The 15933-nt window shown below is 42.8% G+C and overlaps 1 protein-coding gene across 3 annotated transcripts in view; it reads right to left on the minus strand.

Moving 5' to 3' along the window:
• The window catches only part of arhgap5 (Rho GTPase activating protein 5), a 43231-nt gene that overhangs the window by 15247 nt on the left and 12051 nt on the right, over positions 1-15933 (minus strand). The window lies entirely within an intron of this gene.

Here is a 15933-nt window from a genome sequence, read left to right on the forward strand (position 1 = left end):
GTGTGTGTGTGTGATTTAATATCTGGGCACCTTGTGTAATGAGATCCATACACACAGTCCCAGCAGACAACCAGCCCACAGCTGCAGCCTGCACTCTGAGATGTCTACAGCCGAGTCACCGTGTGTTAATACTGAGATCTCTGCTGCTTAAAAATCGCACGTCCATCACATGTCCAGCTTCTCTGTGCGTCTGTACTAAACGAGAAGCGTGTGTCTGGTTCTCTTCACTGCCGACAGCAGGAGTTTCTCTGGAGCCGTGTCGTCGCGCTTGGAAAAAGGTGGAACAAAAACGTAACAAGGAGGCTGCGGGCGCACAGTCGGCCACGTTCCAGCAGATGCCATCTCATGTTACTGGTTTTACATTTTTTGTCTTGATATTAGCCAGAGTGAAAAATGAGCTCGCTCAAACACAGAGACAACAAGACCGCCCAGGGAGACGGGGGCGGCAACTGAGGGGGAAATTCCCCTCGATGTGAACATCAAGTTCACTTTACGAGTCACAGGGAGGATCGCTCCGCCTGTGAAAACAGCCGTATAATGTCTGCTGTGTCTCTGGAGGAGCTTTGTCAAAAATGATTGTCAGTCAGGGGCTCGGAGACGAGAACACGAGAACAGAAAACCTGCTTTACAAAAGAGGCTTCATCAGCCGGGGAGGGCGTTGAAAAGTGAAGCTGTCTAGTTGCATTGTGGGAACTGTAGGATCTAAAACATGTCAAAGGAGACATGTGATCGATCTCAGTGTTTCTTTCCTGGAGAGAGGAGCTGCAGCATTGGACAGAAGGAGGAGAGTGTTTTCTGAACATTAGAGAATGAAAACCGTTTCACGTAATAACACAAATAAAAAATGGTCAACCTGGAGATGAGCAGAATTCAAACTATCCTTCATAACTTGTCCTTTGCAAATCTCAATTTTACAGAGGTGGAACAATAAATCACTTCGTCTTTCCTGTTGAATAAAACTAAAACACCTTCATCAACTTTCAGTCCAATATACAGTATGTCAGATGCATTTGAGAGAAGGTCCATTAATCATTCTCTAATAAATCAACAGAAATGAAGATGACTGATACACAGAACAAAATGTTTCTTCATGCTTTTCCTTCTGCTGTGTAAATGTCTCATTTACATCTTGTCTACGTGGATCTGAGCGTCATCACCAGGGAGAGAAGAACAAAGGAGGAAGTAGGAAAGGCTAAACCTCAACATAAACATAATCACCTCCTCCTCTTCCTCCTCTTTCTTCACCTCCCTCTGAGCTTCTTCCTTTGCCTCCTCTCTCTCTTTCACATCTCCTCCTCTCTTCCTCCGAGCTGATTCATGGGGGAAATGTTTGCTAAAACTGCTTTATTCAGGGGCACGTGTTTTATCAGGGTGATAACTTTTAAAGGTCATCACCATCCATTCAGGCTTTATGGTAAATATATATTTTATTACTGGTAATTAGTCCTGACTGGGTAATACTGCTGACAATCAGATATATAAGATAAATTAAACTAAATTAAGTTTCTATAAATGGAATTGTAGATATCGAGTGACAGAAACGACAGCTATTGTTTTCTTTCACATTTTAAACTGTATATCTCCAACATCGTGTTGAATAAATTAACCACTTGAACACACACACACACACACACACACACACACACACACACACACACACAGCTGACCTCCCCCAAGTCCAGTTTGCACGCACACACTCCGCACATACACTAATTACTAATGTAACAGAGACAGATGGGCCAGTGTTATAAATAGAGTCGTCAAGCTGCAGCTACCTAGCGACTGCTCTATTTACACACACACACACACACACACACACACACACACACACAGACACACACACACACACACACACACACACACACACAGACACACACACAGACACACACACACTTTCTGTCTTGCCCTTTTTAACTCCAGAGTTTTCTCTAATCATTTCTCCGTCCTGCTGCTTAATGTGATGGATCACGACGACAGCTAATGCCAAGTCTCTGTCAGTGGAGCTTTTTTCTTTGTCTGCGCAGCCACAACACAAACTACAGCAACAACCATACAACACATCTTGAAAACTGTAATAGAAATGGTATAGAATGTGTTGCTTAGTATTGAAAATTCTACATTTTATCCATTGATGTGGTTCGGAGGAAACACAGTTTTCATTTCGGCAAACATAAACGCATAGATGCTTATGATACCAATATTTAACAATATTTAAATCAGCCAACCAATGAATGAGTCAGACCTGAAAGTTTTGCCAGGACTGAAAGGACTCACATGGTGTAACTTTGTATCACGGCAACATATCAGTATTTCTAAGATATGTTGCCATGCTGTTATATATAATTTAGATTTATGTTTAATACATAAGTTAAAGGAGGCTCTTAAAGACCAGGAAAACAGAAACAACCGAAACCAATAAATATTAGTGTCCTGGAGATGAATATGGCAGCGTGTTTTAATTTAGATACTAAAATGATTTTGGATAATGATGCATTTGGTTTATATGGCGTTTCTTGTCACTAGGCTAAAAACATAAGTGGTGAGTCAAAACTTAAAAACAGAAACAGACTCAGCAGAGCCGCAAAGAAACAAATCACACATTTAACTACACATGGTGGATTATCCCTTTAATGTCCTGAGTTATGACGAGGAGAGCGACAACCTTCAGCTTCACTGCAAGTTCAAAAATTAACGAGTCAGTTCCACACACACACACACACACACAGTCACACACACACACACAGATTTTGTGTTTGGTCGGGCTAAGTGACAACACAGGGGAGAAGAGGATGGAGAGAGGAGATAATGATGAGATGGAGAGGAGGGCAGGATGAAAGGAGCAGCGAGACGGAAGGGGGGTACAAAAGGAGAAAGATGAGAGGCCGGGGGAGGGAGAGGAAAGAAAAAGACTGGATGAAGCATAGGGATAGAAGGATGAAGAGAGGAAGAGTCAGGAAGGGTGGAGGAGGGAGAGAGATGAGGTAAGACTGTAGGAGAGAAAGGAGGAAGATGGAAAATGAGGATGAAAGAACAGAGGAGGAGGAGAGGGAAAGGACGAATGAGAGGCTGGAGAATGAGGGGGGGGCAAAGAATGGGAAAAGAGGATACGATGATGAAGAGAGGAGGTGAAGCGAAGGATAGAGGTAGCATGAGGTAAGACTGAGGGAGACAGAGGAGGGGAGAATGGAAGATGAGGAGGAAGTGGAGACAAGGATGGAGGAAGGGGGGGAAAGGTGGGACGAGGAGGAGAAGATGAGGACAAAGAAAGAAAGGAAAGGACAGAAGTCGAGAAGGAGGAGAGATTTAGGACCTTATGTTCTGTAACATGGCCGACAAAACGTCCTCTAGAGACCTTCATCAAAGACTCAGCATCGTCAGAGACACACACACACAACTACAGCGCACGTGTGTGTGCACGTGTGTGTGCACGTGTGTGTGCAGCCTGCAGCAAGGTGCTCAGTGAGGTCAGTGGTCAGAAGGACGACAGACGGGCTGTCCGTCACAGCAGGACTCGACATTTTCATCTTCCCTTCAGCTCTTTAAGGACTATTTCACTTTTCTTGCTCATTTGTTTTTCTACTTAAATAATAAATGAAACAATCAATTTGTCAATATAGTCTGTGATTAACTTTCTCTTGATCAAGGATGTGAGATAATAAGAATGTATCCTCACGCAACAATCAGGGAATGAGCAGAAACTCCAGTCAAAAGAAAAAGACACAATCTCACCCAGAGCTGATCCCATTTAGACCGAGCTCAGGGAAACGATCGCTCAGAGCATTCAAAACGACACTGATCGATGAGAACTGCAGTCGCTGCTGAAAACAAGGTGACATTTCACCCCTGATTGGCTGAGACGAGGCTGACGGCACCAGCGATCCAGGCCGGTTTCACCGCCGTCTCGTTAACAGCAACAACAACAAAAAAGGAGAAATTGTGGCGTTTAAGACTTTCTTCTTTTTCTACATTAATTTCTGCTGGATGTCAAAGTGGAATCCAATTGCAGTGACTTTCTCTGTCCCTTGCTTGATATTCAGTTTGCTGCTCGCCTGCTGGTTAGGTTTCAACACAAACGCACGTGTTGGCTGGCGGCGTCTCGTCAGAAAACTGGAGATAAACAGAAAAAAAGAGGCAGGGAGAAGGGCAACATAAGGGCTTTTCAAGGCAAACGCATGGAAGACTGGACTGCTCAAATACAGCCACAGGACACACTCCGTGTCCAACACACACGTCCCATTAGACCAGATGACTGCCTTGGAGCCAGGTGGCTTAGCACTAGCCTCTCTCTCACCCTTTTTCCTCCTGCTCTTTGCAGAACCTGCCCCAAGACACACTCCCAGAGTTTGCAGCATGCTAATTCATCCCTCACACACAATCCATCCCAAGAGCATTGTAGCCCCCGGCCCAAACTGGCCTCGTCTGTCCCTCGCCTTCAGGTTAGTTGCGATTGGACAGGGCCCGATTCAACACACACACACACACACACACACACACACACACACACACACACACACACACACACACACACACACACACACACACACACACACACACACACACACACACACACACACACACACACACACACACACACACACACACTCTGGGGGGCATAACCAATCGCCTTAATCTAATACTTGGCTCTCTCACTGTAAGCAGTATCAAGAGAGAAGGAAAGAGAGACTATGCCCAACAAAACATCAAATAAATCTGAAGGCTGGACACACACCAGAGATCTTTAGGTTTTATAATGAAGATCTACGTTCATATCATTCATAGACAACAGGAGAGCATACGAATATTATTTTCTTCAACATCCAGCCTCAGTAAAGAACAAGAATCAGAGCCAACATTCTGTCAGATGTGAGATAAACACTGTTGATTCTCAGTGAAATCGTTTTTTCATATAATAACTAAACAATCAAAACCTTTTCTGTAAATTAACTCATCACCGATACATTCAGTTGGTCACATTTAATTATTTTTCTGTTTCAGAACCGAACAAATGATGATTTGACAGTTACACGTGGACGCTGCCTGTTTTACAGATGACTGGAAATTTACAAATCAAGTCAATCGAATCCATCTTTACGGTCAAAAAACTAGTTTGACAAGTTGAACATGAACATGGGTCAATGACAGCAGCTGAAGACCGAGTCAACCCGTTGAATTCAGACCTGCATCTGAGGAGACTCATGATGCAGGCGTTACTCAGATGTTTATTCTCCAGAACAAGCTTTATCATGTTCCCTCCGCCCAGTGACAACATTCGTTTGGGAAAGAAATATAAAATAAATATCCCCGCTGCGTTCTCACATGGACCCACTCACATTTTACAAGGGGGCTGGAAACTGAAACTGACTCCTCTGTTTTCAGTGAAGGTCCAGCTGGAGCGAGAAGGTCAAAAACAGGCTGAAGCCAAAAACAGGCATCACGTTAAATGAATTTAATTACAGACGCAGCACTGTGGCCACTTTACTCTCTCTCTCTCTCTCTCTCTCTCTCTCTCCTCAGGAGACGATCGGCAAACAGAGAGAACAAACAAACCAAGAGCAAAACAGAGGGCGAGCGAAAGAGCAGGGTTTGTCCGGGGGGAGGGGCCGGCTCGGATGAAAGATGTTCCAGTTCCTGCTTCACCCATTTACCAGGAAAGAAGAGAGGGAGAGAGATACAGGGAGAGTGAGAGGGGGGGGTTCTAATGTCTAATGGAGGAGTGGTTGCTCGGATATTCAGCCACAGGCTCCACATACACATTTTCTGATCTCTTGGTGTCTGAGGGTTGATGACCAGGAAGTCCACGGGGAGTTTAAGTGAGTGAGTGAGAGAGAGAGAGAAAGAGAGAGAGAGAGAGAGAGAGAGAGAGAGAGAGAGAGAGAGAGAGAGAGAGAAAGAGAGAGAGAGAGAGAGAGAGAGAGAGAGAGAGAGAGAGAGAGAGCGCAAAAGAGAGAGACACACAGAGACAAAGAGAAAGAGAGCGATAATCAAAGGAAAATTGAAAACAGTGAGTGCAGCTATATTTTGAAAGGAAAAATTTGATTAACACGTTAGAGACAGACACACAAATACATGTACACACAACACACACACACGCACACTACAAAGTACTGCAACACAACAACTAAAGAGACACTTTAGATTCTTATCCATCACGCAATATAAACCCATTTTCTTCGTCAGCATCATCCGTTCCACAGGCAAAACAATCGTACGATAAAAGCAGCCAGACTTTAGACACATGGCTGTGATTGGCCTGAACAGCTGTGGGTGGACAAACAGTCAGTCTAAGCCTGGTTGGTTGGACAAAATAAGACCTTTGATGACATCGTCCTGGTGCTGAAGACATCACAGGCCCCATCAGCGTTTCATTAAACGTATTAATAGAGAAATTAATCGTCAGATTGAGCGATAAAGAAAATAATCCTTCGTTGCAGCACTGCACTGCTGCACGTGTGTGTAATGTGTACGCGTCTGAAGCGCTCACAGCGTCTGGAACTGCCGGCAACAACCGAGAATCATTCTCACCTCAGTGCAACCACACTTACCACAAATACATCCCGTCACACATGCTCTCACCAACACACACAAGCACACACACACACACACACAGCTCAGAAACCACAGGCAACACAAAAAGCTCCTGTCACCTCTGCCTCTCAGCTGCTGGTTTATTACATGTGGTTAAAACTCAACCAACCACTCACCACCGAGCTTCCATTTCCCTAGTCCTAACTGGGGAAATTTCAACCACCACTTGAGCTGCTTTCAGACATGCACTGAACTCCACAGTTCCTCTGTATTATAATCAGGAGGAGGTGCACGTGTGAACGCAAATGTCCGAGTGAGACGCTCCACAGTTTCTGCAAAATGTCTCCGCCTGGCATGTGCATGTGTAAAAGGAAACTGGGTAAACTCCGTAGCCAATATTCCGGATTTCACCTGCAGGTCCTGTATGAAAACGGCTTTAGTGACTCATACACTTGGACGTATTGAGAAATATAGATCACAGCTGTAAGAAGGTCAGAGGTTACAGAGGCGGGCTTATCAGGAAAAAATGATTCCCCCGAGATCAGGAGGAAGTCGATCAGTTCACCGCTGCAGACTGAGCTGCGCAAAACACCTGCCGGCGCTGAAATACCACAAAGTCCAGAGTTTCACTGAAGGCATTCAAGTGAGAAAATGAAATTCACCGGTGACCCGCATGTAATTGCAAAAGGTCGAGATTTCGCTCTCAGCGGCTTCACTTCCCAGTTCAGTGGAGAAAAACTCAAAAGAACAGTGTGTGTGAAAGATAAAAGGAAAATAAGTTAACGAAAGCAACTTGTAGCTTAAATAAACAGTTTGGCTTTTCTTAACAAACGACACACATGAGTGATTCACGCAGGATTAACATCACTGTCCATTTAAAAATAAGCACAGATCACTGGACACACCTGATATTGGTTGTGTGTGTGTGTGTAAATGTGCAGCGTTCATGTCACCAGAATAAACAGAATCTAAATGAGTCCTGTGCTTTGACCAGTGGCACAAATATTTAAACGTTTGATGGCAGAAAAAAAGAAATACAGAAAAATCTGAAGTCGCAGTCACAGCTGAGTGGTTTTCAGCTTGTTGCTCTAGTTCAACATGCTCGCACATAAATGTCTGACTGACAACGAGTGCATCTGTTGTTCACATTTTCAAATGCAAAACATGTCATTTTCTCTCAAACAAGTTATTTTTCCTCCCAGACGGACAGTAACATCAGGAGGTCACAGGCCAGACATTGAGACCAGTCCCACTCATCACTGGGAGCACTGGCTTCTCCGACCATTGAACAGGAAGCCCAGTCTGTGTTTCCATTGAACATGACGTCAGCGCAGCCGGCAGCAGGAAAACAGCTCACACATAATCGCAACACAAACACACACACTATGAGAAATGGCGAGTGTAGGCAGGCACCAATCAATTTTCAACTTGAACTCACACTTTGGCTGATTTCTCTATTCCTATTGGAGCAGAGAGCTGGAGGCAGATAGATAAAGAGCAGGGTGATTGACAGGAGAGAGTACAGAACACAGTGCATTCAATTTATTTCTCATCCCCTGTCAGCTTTTGTAGCCAATCAAATCATCCTGGACTTGCTCCGTCCAACCTCTGGGCCACAATGAATGGCTCCATTTTTCAAGCGCATGCTCAAAAATCCATGAATTATTTTTTGTGGAATCTATTTTCACTCCAGTGAAAATCGCTCGGCACTGCTCTAACGCACTCCACTATGAAGTCGGGGGTTGTGATCTGACTTCAAAGCAGGCGAAAAATAGCCAATAATCAGCTTTGTATGAAGCGTGGTTGACATGGCTGCTGAATAATTCCGCAGGAAAAAACTCAAAGTGGTTTGAGTAAAGAAAACGTTCCATCAGGGTTTTCCTGCCTTTTCCAAACCAGTTAGGCATCGTTACGATGGACTGACAAATCAATGTCGATGAACCACACTAAAAATAATCTCATTTTTTAAAAAGGTTTATTGGGAAATATATTCCCGACGTGAAACACGATATCTTCAAGTGTAAAAACTGCAAATTTTCACACTTCAGGGAAATTAAAAAGCATGAAAATATTGCAGTATGAAAGCTTGGTCATGAATATGTACCTTGATTAACACGTTACGTTCACTGGAGCGTTTTCTCTCAATCTGTTCTTTATTATGTCATGTATATGTATCAGTAAATTAACATTTTTCTTAATTAAAAGAAAAGAAAATGTTGGGAGGCTTAGTCACAAATATGAAGGCCTGGTTTGCATATATTAAATTATGTGAACTTGATTTGACTTTTTATTTTGAATCCATCGAAATGAGATTGGTTCTTTACCTTTTATTTGATATTAAATGACATAAAACAACACTTCCCCTGTTACATTAGAATTAGAGGTGTTCTGATACCAGCCTTGGAAATGTCTCCGATACGGCTGAAAATACCGGAGCGGGCACTTATACTGGGAGGGTTGGTACTCAGTATCGGCCAATTAGCAAAGTCCAAGTATTGGAATCGTTGTCAGAGCATCTCTAATTAGTATTAGATGGATTAGAGATTAGTATTAGTATAAAATTCAGCTTCGTCTCGTGGGTTTTGATTTAGAAATTGTTACACAACCAGTAAATTGGGGAATAATTAAAAACTGAAAACGATGAATTGCACAAACGGACACGAAATGCCATCAAAAATATTTAAAGGCTTTAAAATGTAAACTTCCTCCACAAGCAAACTTTGTTTAAGACTTGTTTGATTTATCAAATAGCTGATGAAAGGGAGTAAAAACTCTGCTCTCCTCCTCTCCTCCCTCCTCACATTATACTAAGTGCTGAGGAAGATAACAACCAATGGGACATCCGAATGCATCAACATCAAAAAGCCATTTAATCATTTCTCTAACCCCCCTCCCCCCTCTTCCGCCAGCCTTCGTGCCAAATACCATTTCATGTCTCTGGGGAGCAGGAAACATTTAATAAAACTTCTCTAATCGAGTTCGGCGGCAGAGAGCTGTGCAGCCTTGCTCACGCAGTCGCCGCCGCCTGCTAGTCACGCAGAATGCTCCGCTCCTTCTCGGGGACCCAGTTCGTCAAAAGCTTTTGTTCTCCGAGGCCAAACTGATGCTTTGAGGGCTTTTATGTAAGCAAGCCTGACTCAAATATACCCCATTGTGCCTTTTACTTGATTGTCTTCAGGCCCAAATGTGGCCAAAAATGAAGTTTCAGGGACTTCGAGCAGCTCAACAGTCTGATCGTTAAATTTGACTGATATTTAATTCACTGGAAGGTATAACAACGTGGTATTTAAGCAACTATTTAAGCAGGAGTTCACTGACGGTAGATTCAAATATATGCAGCTGGAGCTGGTGCAGACTGGAGCCTGAGGGGCGTGTGTTTATCCAGTTTAAAATACCAGCATGTCATCGGTTTGGGTGAATAAAAGGGATTTTGGAAGAAGGAAACAAGCGAGCCGGTGCATCACTATACGCTGCTCTAATTTGACCATCAAAGAGAAGAACCATTTTCTATTTGACTGTTTATCTAAAAACATGTTTTACAGAGCTGCCATAAAAAAACAGTAAACAGCATCGTTGAGCACTTGGTTAATTATTCACTCCGGTGCTGTATATTCATAAAATGGTTTTATGAGGACCAGGAAAGTCAGAGGTTAAAATGATGGATTTTCACTCTTTATATTTTACCATTTTAATGCCAAAATGATGGCAATCAATGTTTCTGCTTTAATTTTTCCTTCATTATCATCTGAAATGAGCATTTAGAAGATCTGGAAACGCTGATGTTTTATGTTTCACAGCACTTGCCGTAAAATAAAAAATACTGCAAGAGCAAGCAGGATGTCCCTGTGTCTTCCTCCAGGAAAGTGTTATTTCTGTGCACAGGTACATCTCCTGTAACCACTGAGCTGCTCCGCCACCCGAGACTCTGCCGGAGGGAACCAAACGTGCTGCCCCCCCCCCAAACTAAAGGTGTTATTAACCAAAAGCCACAGATGCTGTCGGAATATTTGTGTGAGTTTGCTTTTCTTGCATCGAAAGGTTGCAGAGTGTGGGTGGAAAACTTTAAAGCAGTACCTCATGTCACATTCTCTCCACCTACTATTCATTCCCATTTCTTCAACAACAACAAAAAATCCCTTTACTTCCTTCTTCGGCTTTTCTTGGCTTTCACTTCTTTTCCACATCACTCCTCTCTCAGGAGACTTATCAGGTCTCTGCAGCTCTGACCCTTCACCTTCTTGCGACTGGATTTTTTTCCTGCCGCTGAGCTCCCTGTACGTCGTTACGGATAACTCTGAGAGCTTAATGTTGAAGATGCGATACAGAAATTCGCGCTCGACCTTGTAGAAGCCTGATCGTCTGAAAGCCTGATCCCCTGACTGCTGCATTTTGAAGGGAAATGTAAGGTCAGGACCCATCAATGTGCTGTAAAGGCCACACAGACACACAGTCCAAGCCAGAGACAGGTTTAGTCTTTCAGAGACAAACAAACTCCTTCAAATGCAATAACTTCAAGTGCGTGTGCATTCACCGTTTCCCTGCAAAAATACAAACAAATATATTTGCAGGTATCTGAGACATTCCGATCATCGATGGCGTCTTGACCCTGAATGCATCACTATCAGAAGAGAGAAAGGATGGACTTAAAAAATAAAACAGTAAAAACATACGACCGAATTGTCAAAATAAAATTGACCACTTAGTCAAATTTAAAATGTTAAGCTCATTATGATGTAAAACACTTTATGGTAAAAGACAAAGATTTAGAACTTGATTTTTGATTCCGTGAATTTTGTAGCACAATAATTTACGGTTGGAATAACCAGCGTTTCCAGTGAACCAGTCGTTTATTTTGAGTACAAATCACTTTTTCACAACCGGAAAGGATCCGACTCAAATAAGCCAAACCAGCTTCATCATAACACACGGCACCTTAACTCAGTCTGGATTGTCCTACGTTGAACAGACTTTTAGATCACACATTCATACTCTAACAACAACAAAATGTAGAAAATAACCTTCAGCACATTCCTCCCGACAAGAATCAGCTGCTGTCATGTTTAAAACGCTGAATTGTCTGACGACGTACTTGCATGCCTTCTTCAACATTCCACAATCGCCAGCCATGAATCTGTGACTATAAGGTTGAATGATAAAAAGATCCCAAAGGTTTGTGCATCAACTGAAGAAGAATCAAAAACGATGTGTTAAATATGGCCTGTGTTCTGCAGTCCAGAGATTCAGCCACAAAAACACGAGACGTGACTTAACACTCCACAAGGTCGCGCTTATAAAGTTAGCCTCACCTTGGCCTCAAAATTCAAGGTCAGTGTTTTATAAGTCTTTCTTGAATGAAGACTCCAAACTGTCCCTTTCTGGGATAAGACAACAGAGATCATTATTAATGTCTAAGATTAATTTGGAATCATGTTCGGCCAAAAAGGTCAAGACAAAAACACCCAGCGACTTCCAGCTCAGAGCTGAGGCGTGTTGGCGAATTTCAGGTGCTGAGTTTTCATTTACAAGAATGTTTTCAAGGCCACCCATTCTTTTTCTGAGACCTTGAAGGCTCTGGTTCATTTTCCTTGAATCCATAAACCTTTAAGGGTTCCAAAGCCCTCGGGGAGTCTCTTAATTGTGTTATTATTAGAATGTGGTGCCTGGAATGCAGTAAAAATGACAAGCAGATTTCTGCTAACAGGAAACAGGGAGGCCGTGAGCACAGAACTAACATTGTCTATATTTAACAGCGTCGTTTTATCTCAGTCTCTCTAACTCTTCTTTTGACGCTGCGAAATAAAAACTCTCTTCCCAGTTTCAAACTTAATTAAAAAAAAGATTCCTGGAAAATGTTGTGTTGGGTTTTCACCATAAAACCACAGAAAAATCTGAGATGTGCATTGAAGCGACCAGACTGGAAGGAGTTGTTGGACAAATCACACACACGTCTTATCACTCACACAAACCCAGCGAATAAAAGGTCACACAGAGAATCACAGCTCCACGATTTTCTCTCACATTCACAGCAGTGCTCCATCACACACACACACACAGTTTTTCCTCTGTCACACTTTCTGGTCTGAAACCACAGACACCACAAACAGCTATCCTCACCCCTCCGCCTCTGTTCCTCTCGGCTGGCAGCTTATTACATGTGGTTAAACTCACCCAAACAGCAGTCTGGCCCTCCAACCAAAGACGGGAGCGGTAGCTGTGGTACTATGGTAATTCTTATTGTGTATCGTTGATTAATGTCTCGGTCTGGCAAAGGTTAATTGTTCAAAGTTATGTTTTAAGCTAAACTGATGTAAATGCAGGGGTTAGAAATTCTCAAAAGGGAATATTTGCTGTGTCCTCTACAAGTACAAATTAAATAATATATCGTATCTGCCATATTTGTGCAATTAATTAATTAGTCTATAAAATGTTATTTTTTTCTATAATAACAACTGATGTGTGTACCATTAAAGCATCAGATCAATAAGCAGAAACATTTTGACTTTCACCCCCATTAAAGTGACAAGTGTGGATAAACAACAATAACACAATATAATAGGGAGGTTTTAATGGTTCCCACTGGGAGCGTCTCTTTCCTCCTCCTCCTCCTCTGCTCAGAGGTCAAAGGTCAGCCACAGCAGTGGATCTGTGTCTGGTTCAGTCTCTTCATTTAAGAGACATTAGCGGGATGGATGTCAGGGGGTTTGAGCCCAAAAAGAAGCGTCTCTGTAACGACTGAGCTATCACGACAACACCCACCATCACTTACAACTCTCGACACTCACAGGACAAATCCACCCTCCCAGCCATAAAACAAAATATGTTGTAACGCACGGATTAAACGCAGACAAAAGCAGAGAGGCTTATGTGTAACAAGGAAACAACCTGAAAGGTCTCATCAAGTTGTAAAAACTCCTCAGCTGTCTGGATACGAAACCCCTTATACAACAGCAGGCTTTCAAAAAAACAGCCACAAAGATAGTCGTGCTGCGTCTGGGGGGAAATGATATTCCAGAAAAAGAAGGGAGGGAAAAAGCTGTTAAAATCCACCCAACAGGCCGTCTGGACTTAGAGGGCTTCACAGCACTGGCCATGAAATCTCGCATTCACTGCTGTCAGGCGTCCGCGCACGCGCACACACACATCCACACTCACAGCGCTGGGATTAATCTTAAATTTGGTTGGCAGTCACCAACAGGCTCATGTAGATTCAGCTGAATATCAAAACATATTCGGAAGGGATTTTCAGGACAGGAATTAACGGCCCCCAAACGAAAAGAAGAGCTCATACGCAAACTCTACCTTCGGAACAGAACCGGGCACACGCACTCATAGTGAACTGAGAAGACAGGAAATACATGAATATATGACGTACAAACTATATGTTCACTGCACATATGGCTTCAGATGGAGGAGGAGGAGGAGAGTGAGCTTCTAAGACATGTGTTTCCAGTGATGTTAAGTTCTACAGCTGCCGGGTTCTTACGTTCATTTAACCACAGTCGGCACAATTACAGAACAACTGCCCTCAAAACAAGATCTAACAACCTTAGAGAGTCTAACATCCACAGTCACGAGAGCTGAACTTCAGATATTTAAAAGAATCTGACTCGCAGTGAAGTTGCTTTGAGGTCATTCAGCAGGAGACACTTTCGCTTCTTAGAGCTCATTCAAAAGTACTAAACACGGAAAAAGAGCATTGGACCATGTGTGAATACATTATGCAACAAACTCATGAAATATTGAATCCGTTTAAAATATTTATTTCAGTGGTTAGAAGGAAAAAAGTAACACTTTGGCTGACTAGTTTGGGAATTTTATAAGTAGCACAAGGAGATCTCGTGTGGCTGTAGAGCCAAGCATTAATAACGGTACAGGGTGAGGGTTTGAATCTCACTGCCGTCACCCAAGAAAATAAACAACTTTAAAAAGGCTCAGAGACACTTTGGAACAAGTTCGGATGAGACAGTGTATAAATATCTATCACACTAATCCATGACTTTACACAGGAATCTCTCAAAACTCTGGGAGAGGCCGTCGTCACAACAGCTGGGCAGGAAGCCAAACACATACCCAGCATGCACTGGGGGCCTGTGTCCCTACTACACAGGTCCAGACAGGCCACACATCTTATTATAAACCTTTATTCGTCCAGAAGTAGTCCTCTGAGCAGGTCTGCGCCCCTGACACAAGCACTGATGTCAAAAGGGAGTTGATGGGGGTGATGGTGCCTTGCTTAAAAGGCACTTAAACAGTACTTTCTTTGTGTAGAGTAAAGTATCCTTGATTCACATGTCCAAAAAACTGCTGGATTTCGAATTTATCAAAGAGTGTGAAAGAAAAAAGAATCCTGCATCTGCCGGTTTATCCAGATCTGGTCCAAATTGTAATGCATTCTTCATTGGGTCTTGCCCCCCCCCCTCCACAAAATGTAATGGAAATGAGTTCAGTAGTTGTTGTGTAATCCTGACAGAAGAACAAACCACACAGCCAAACGCAGACGAAAGGTAATAATAACTAAGAGGCCAAAGTGAAATGATGAAATTACCTCCTTTTGTCAAATTAACACTCTAAAACAAAACCATATTCAGTTTAAAATGATATAAAACAACTAAAAGCTGCAAATCCTCTTATTTGAGAAGCTGGTACCAGAGAAGATTTGGGATATTGGCTGATTTTTAGCAATTGTTTCATATGTTATTCTACATGTAGACACAAACGTTATGTAATCACAGCAGGCCACAGTTTCACTCTTGCATTGAACACTAACAGCACCTACAGCTAACAATAGCTAACCATAAATCATTAGCTATAAATAGCAGTCTATGAATATTTACCGCCTTGTGTTGCACAGTCATGCACATAAACAAACCCCAGCACTTGGCAGGAAGTCGCTCGACACAGAAAGGAGGTACATAATTTTTTTAATTAATTTTGATTTAGTAGCTCTCAGCAGATTCTGTCCAGGCGACATTTTCACATCTGCAATTTTTTCTTCCGCTATCCGACAGGTATCAACTAAATTTCCTTTCTCCTTTTTTGTCAATTGATCGCACGCACTCGTGTGAATCTCTCCACTTTCATTCCTTAATTAGTTTTTGGATCTTGATCATCTTTCCCCATCTTTTTTTTGTCGTCATTCCAGCAGTGCTTTGGCAACACATCAAATGCCAATGCCAGTAGAACTCATCAATTTGAAATGGACTAGTTCTGACTGGCAGTCGGGCAGACAGGCTAAGAGGCCCGACGACACACGTTTGGTGGGTGACATCAGAGTCGAGAAGTAAATCTCCTTCCAATCTATATTAATGTGCTTCTTCAACCACACGCCCCCTCCATCCATCCATCCATCCTTTCCTCTCTTCACTCAATAACTAATTTGGAACGACATGAGAGGCGTATCGACAGCGA

The sequence above is a fragment of the Hippoglossus stenolepis genome, chromosome 10, assembly GCF_022539355.2.
Source record: "Hippoglossus stenolepis isolate QCI-W04-F060 chromosome 10, HSTE1.2, whole genome shotgun sequence".
NCBI classification, from domain to species: Eukaryota; Metazoa; Chordata; class Actinopteri; order Pleuronectiformes; family Pleuronectidae; genus Hippoglossus; species Hippoglossus stenolepis.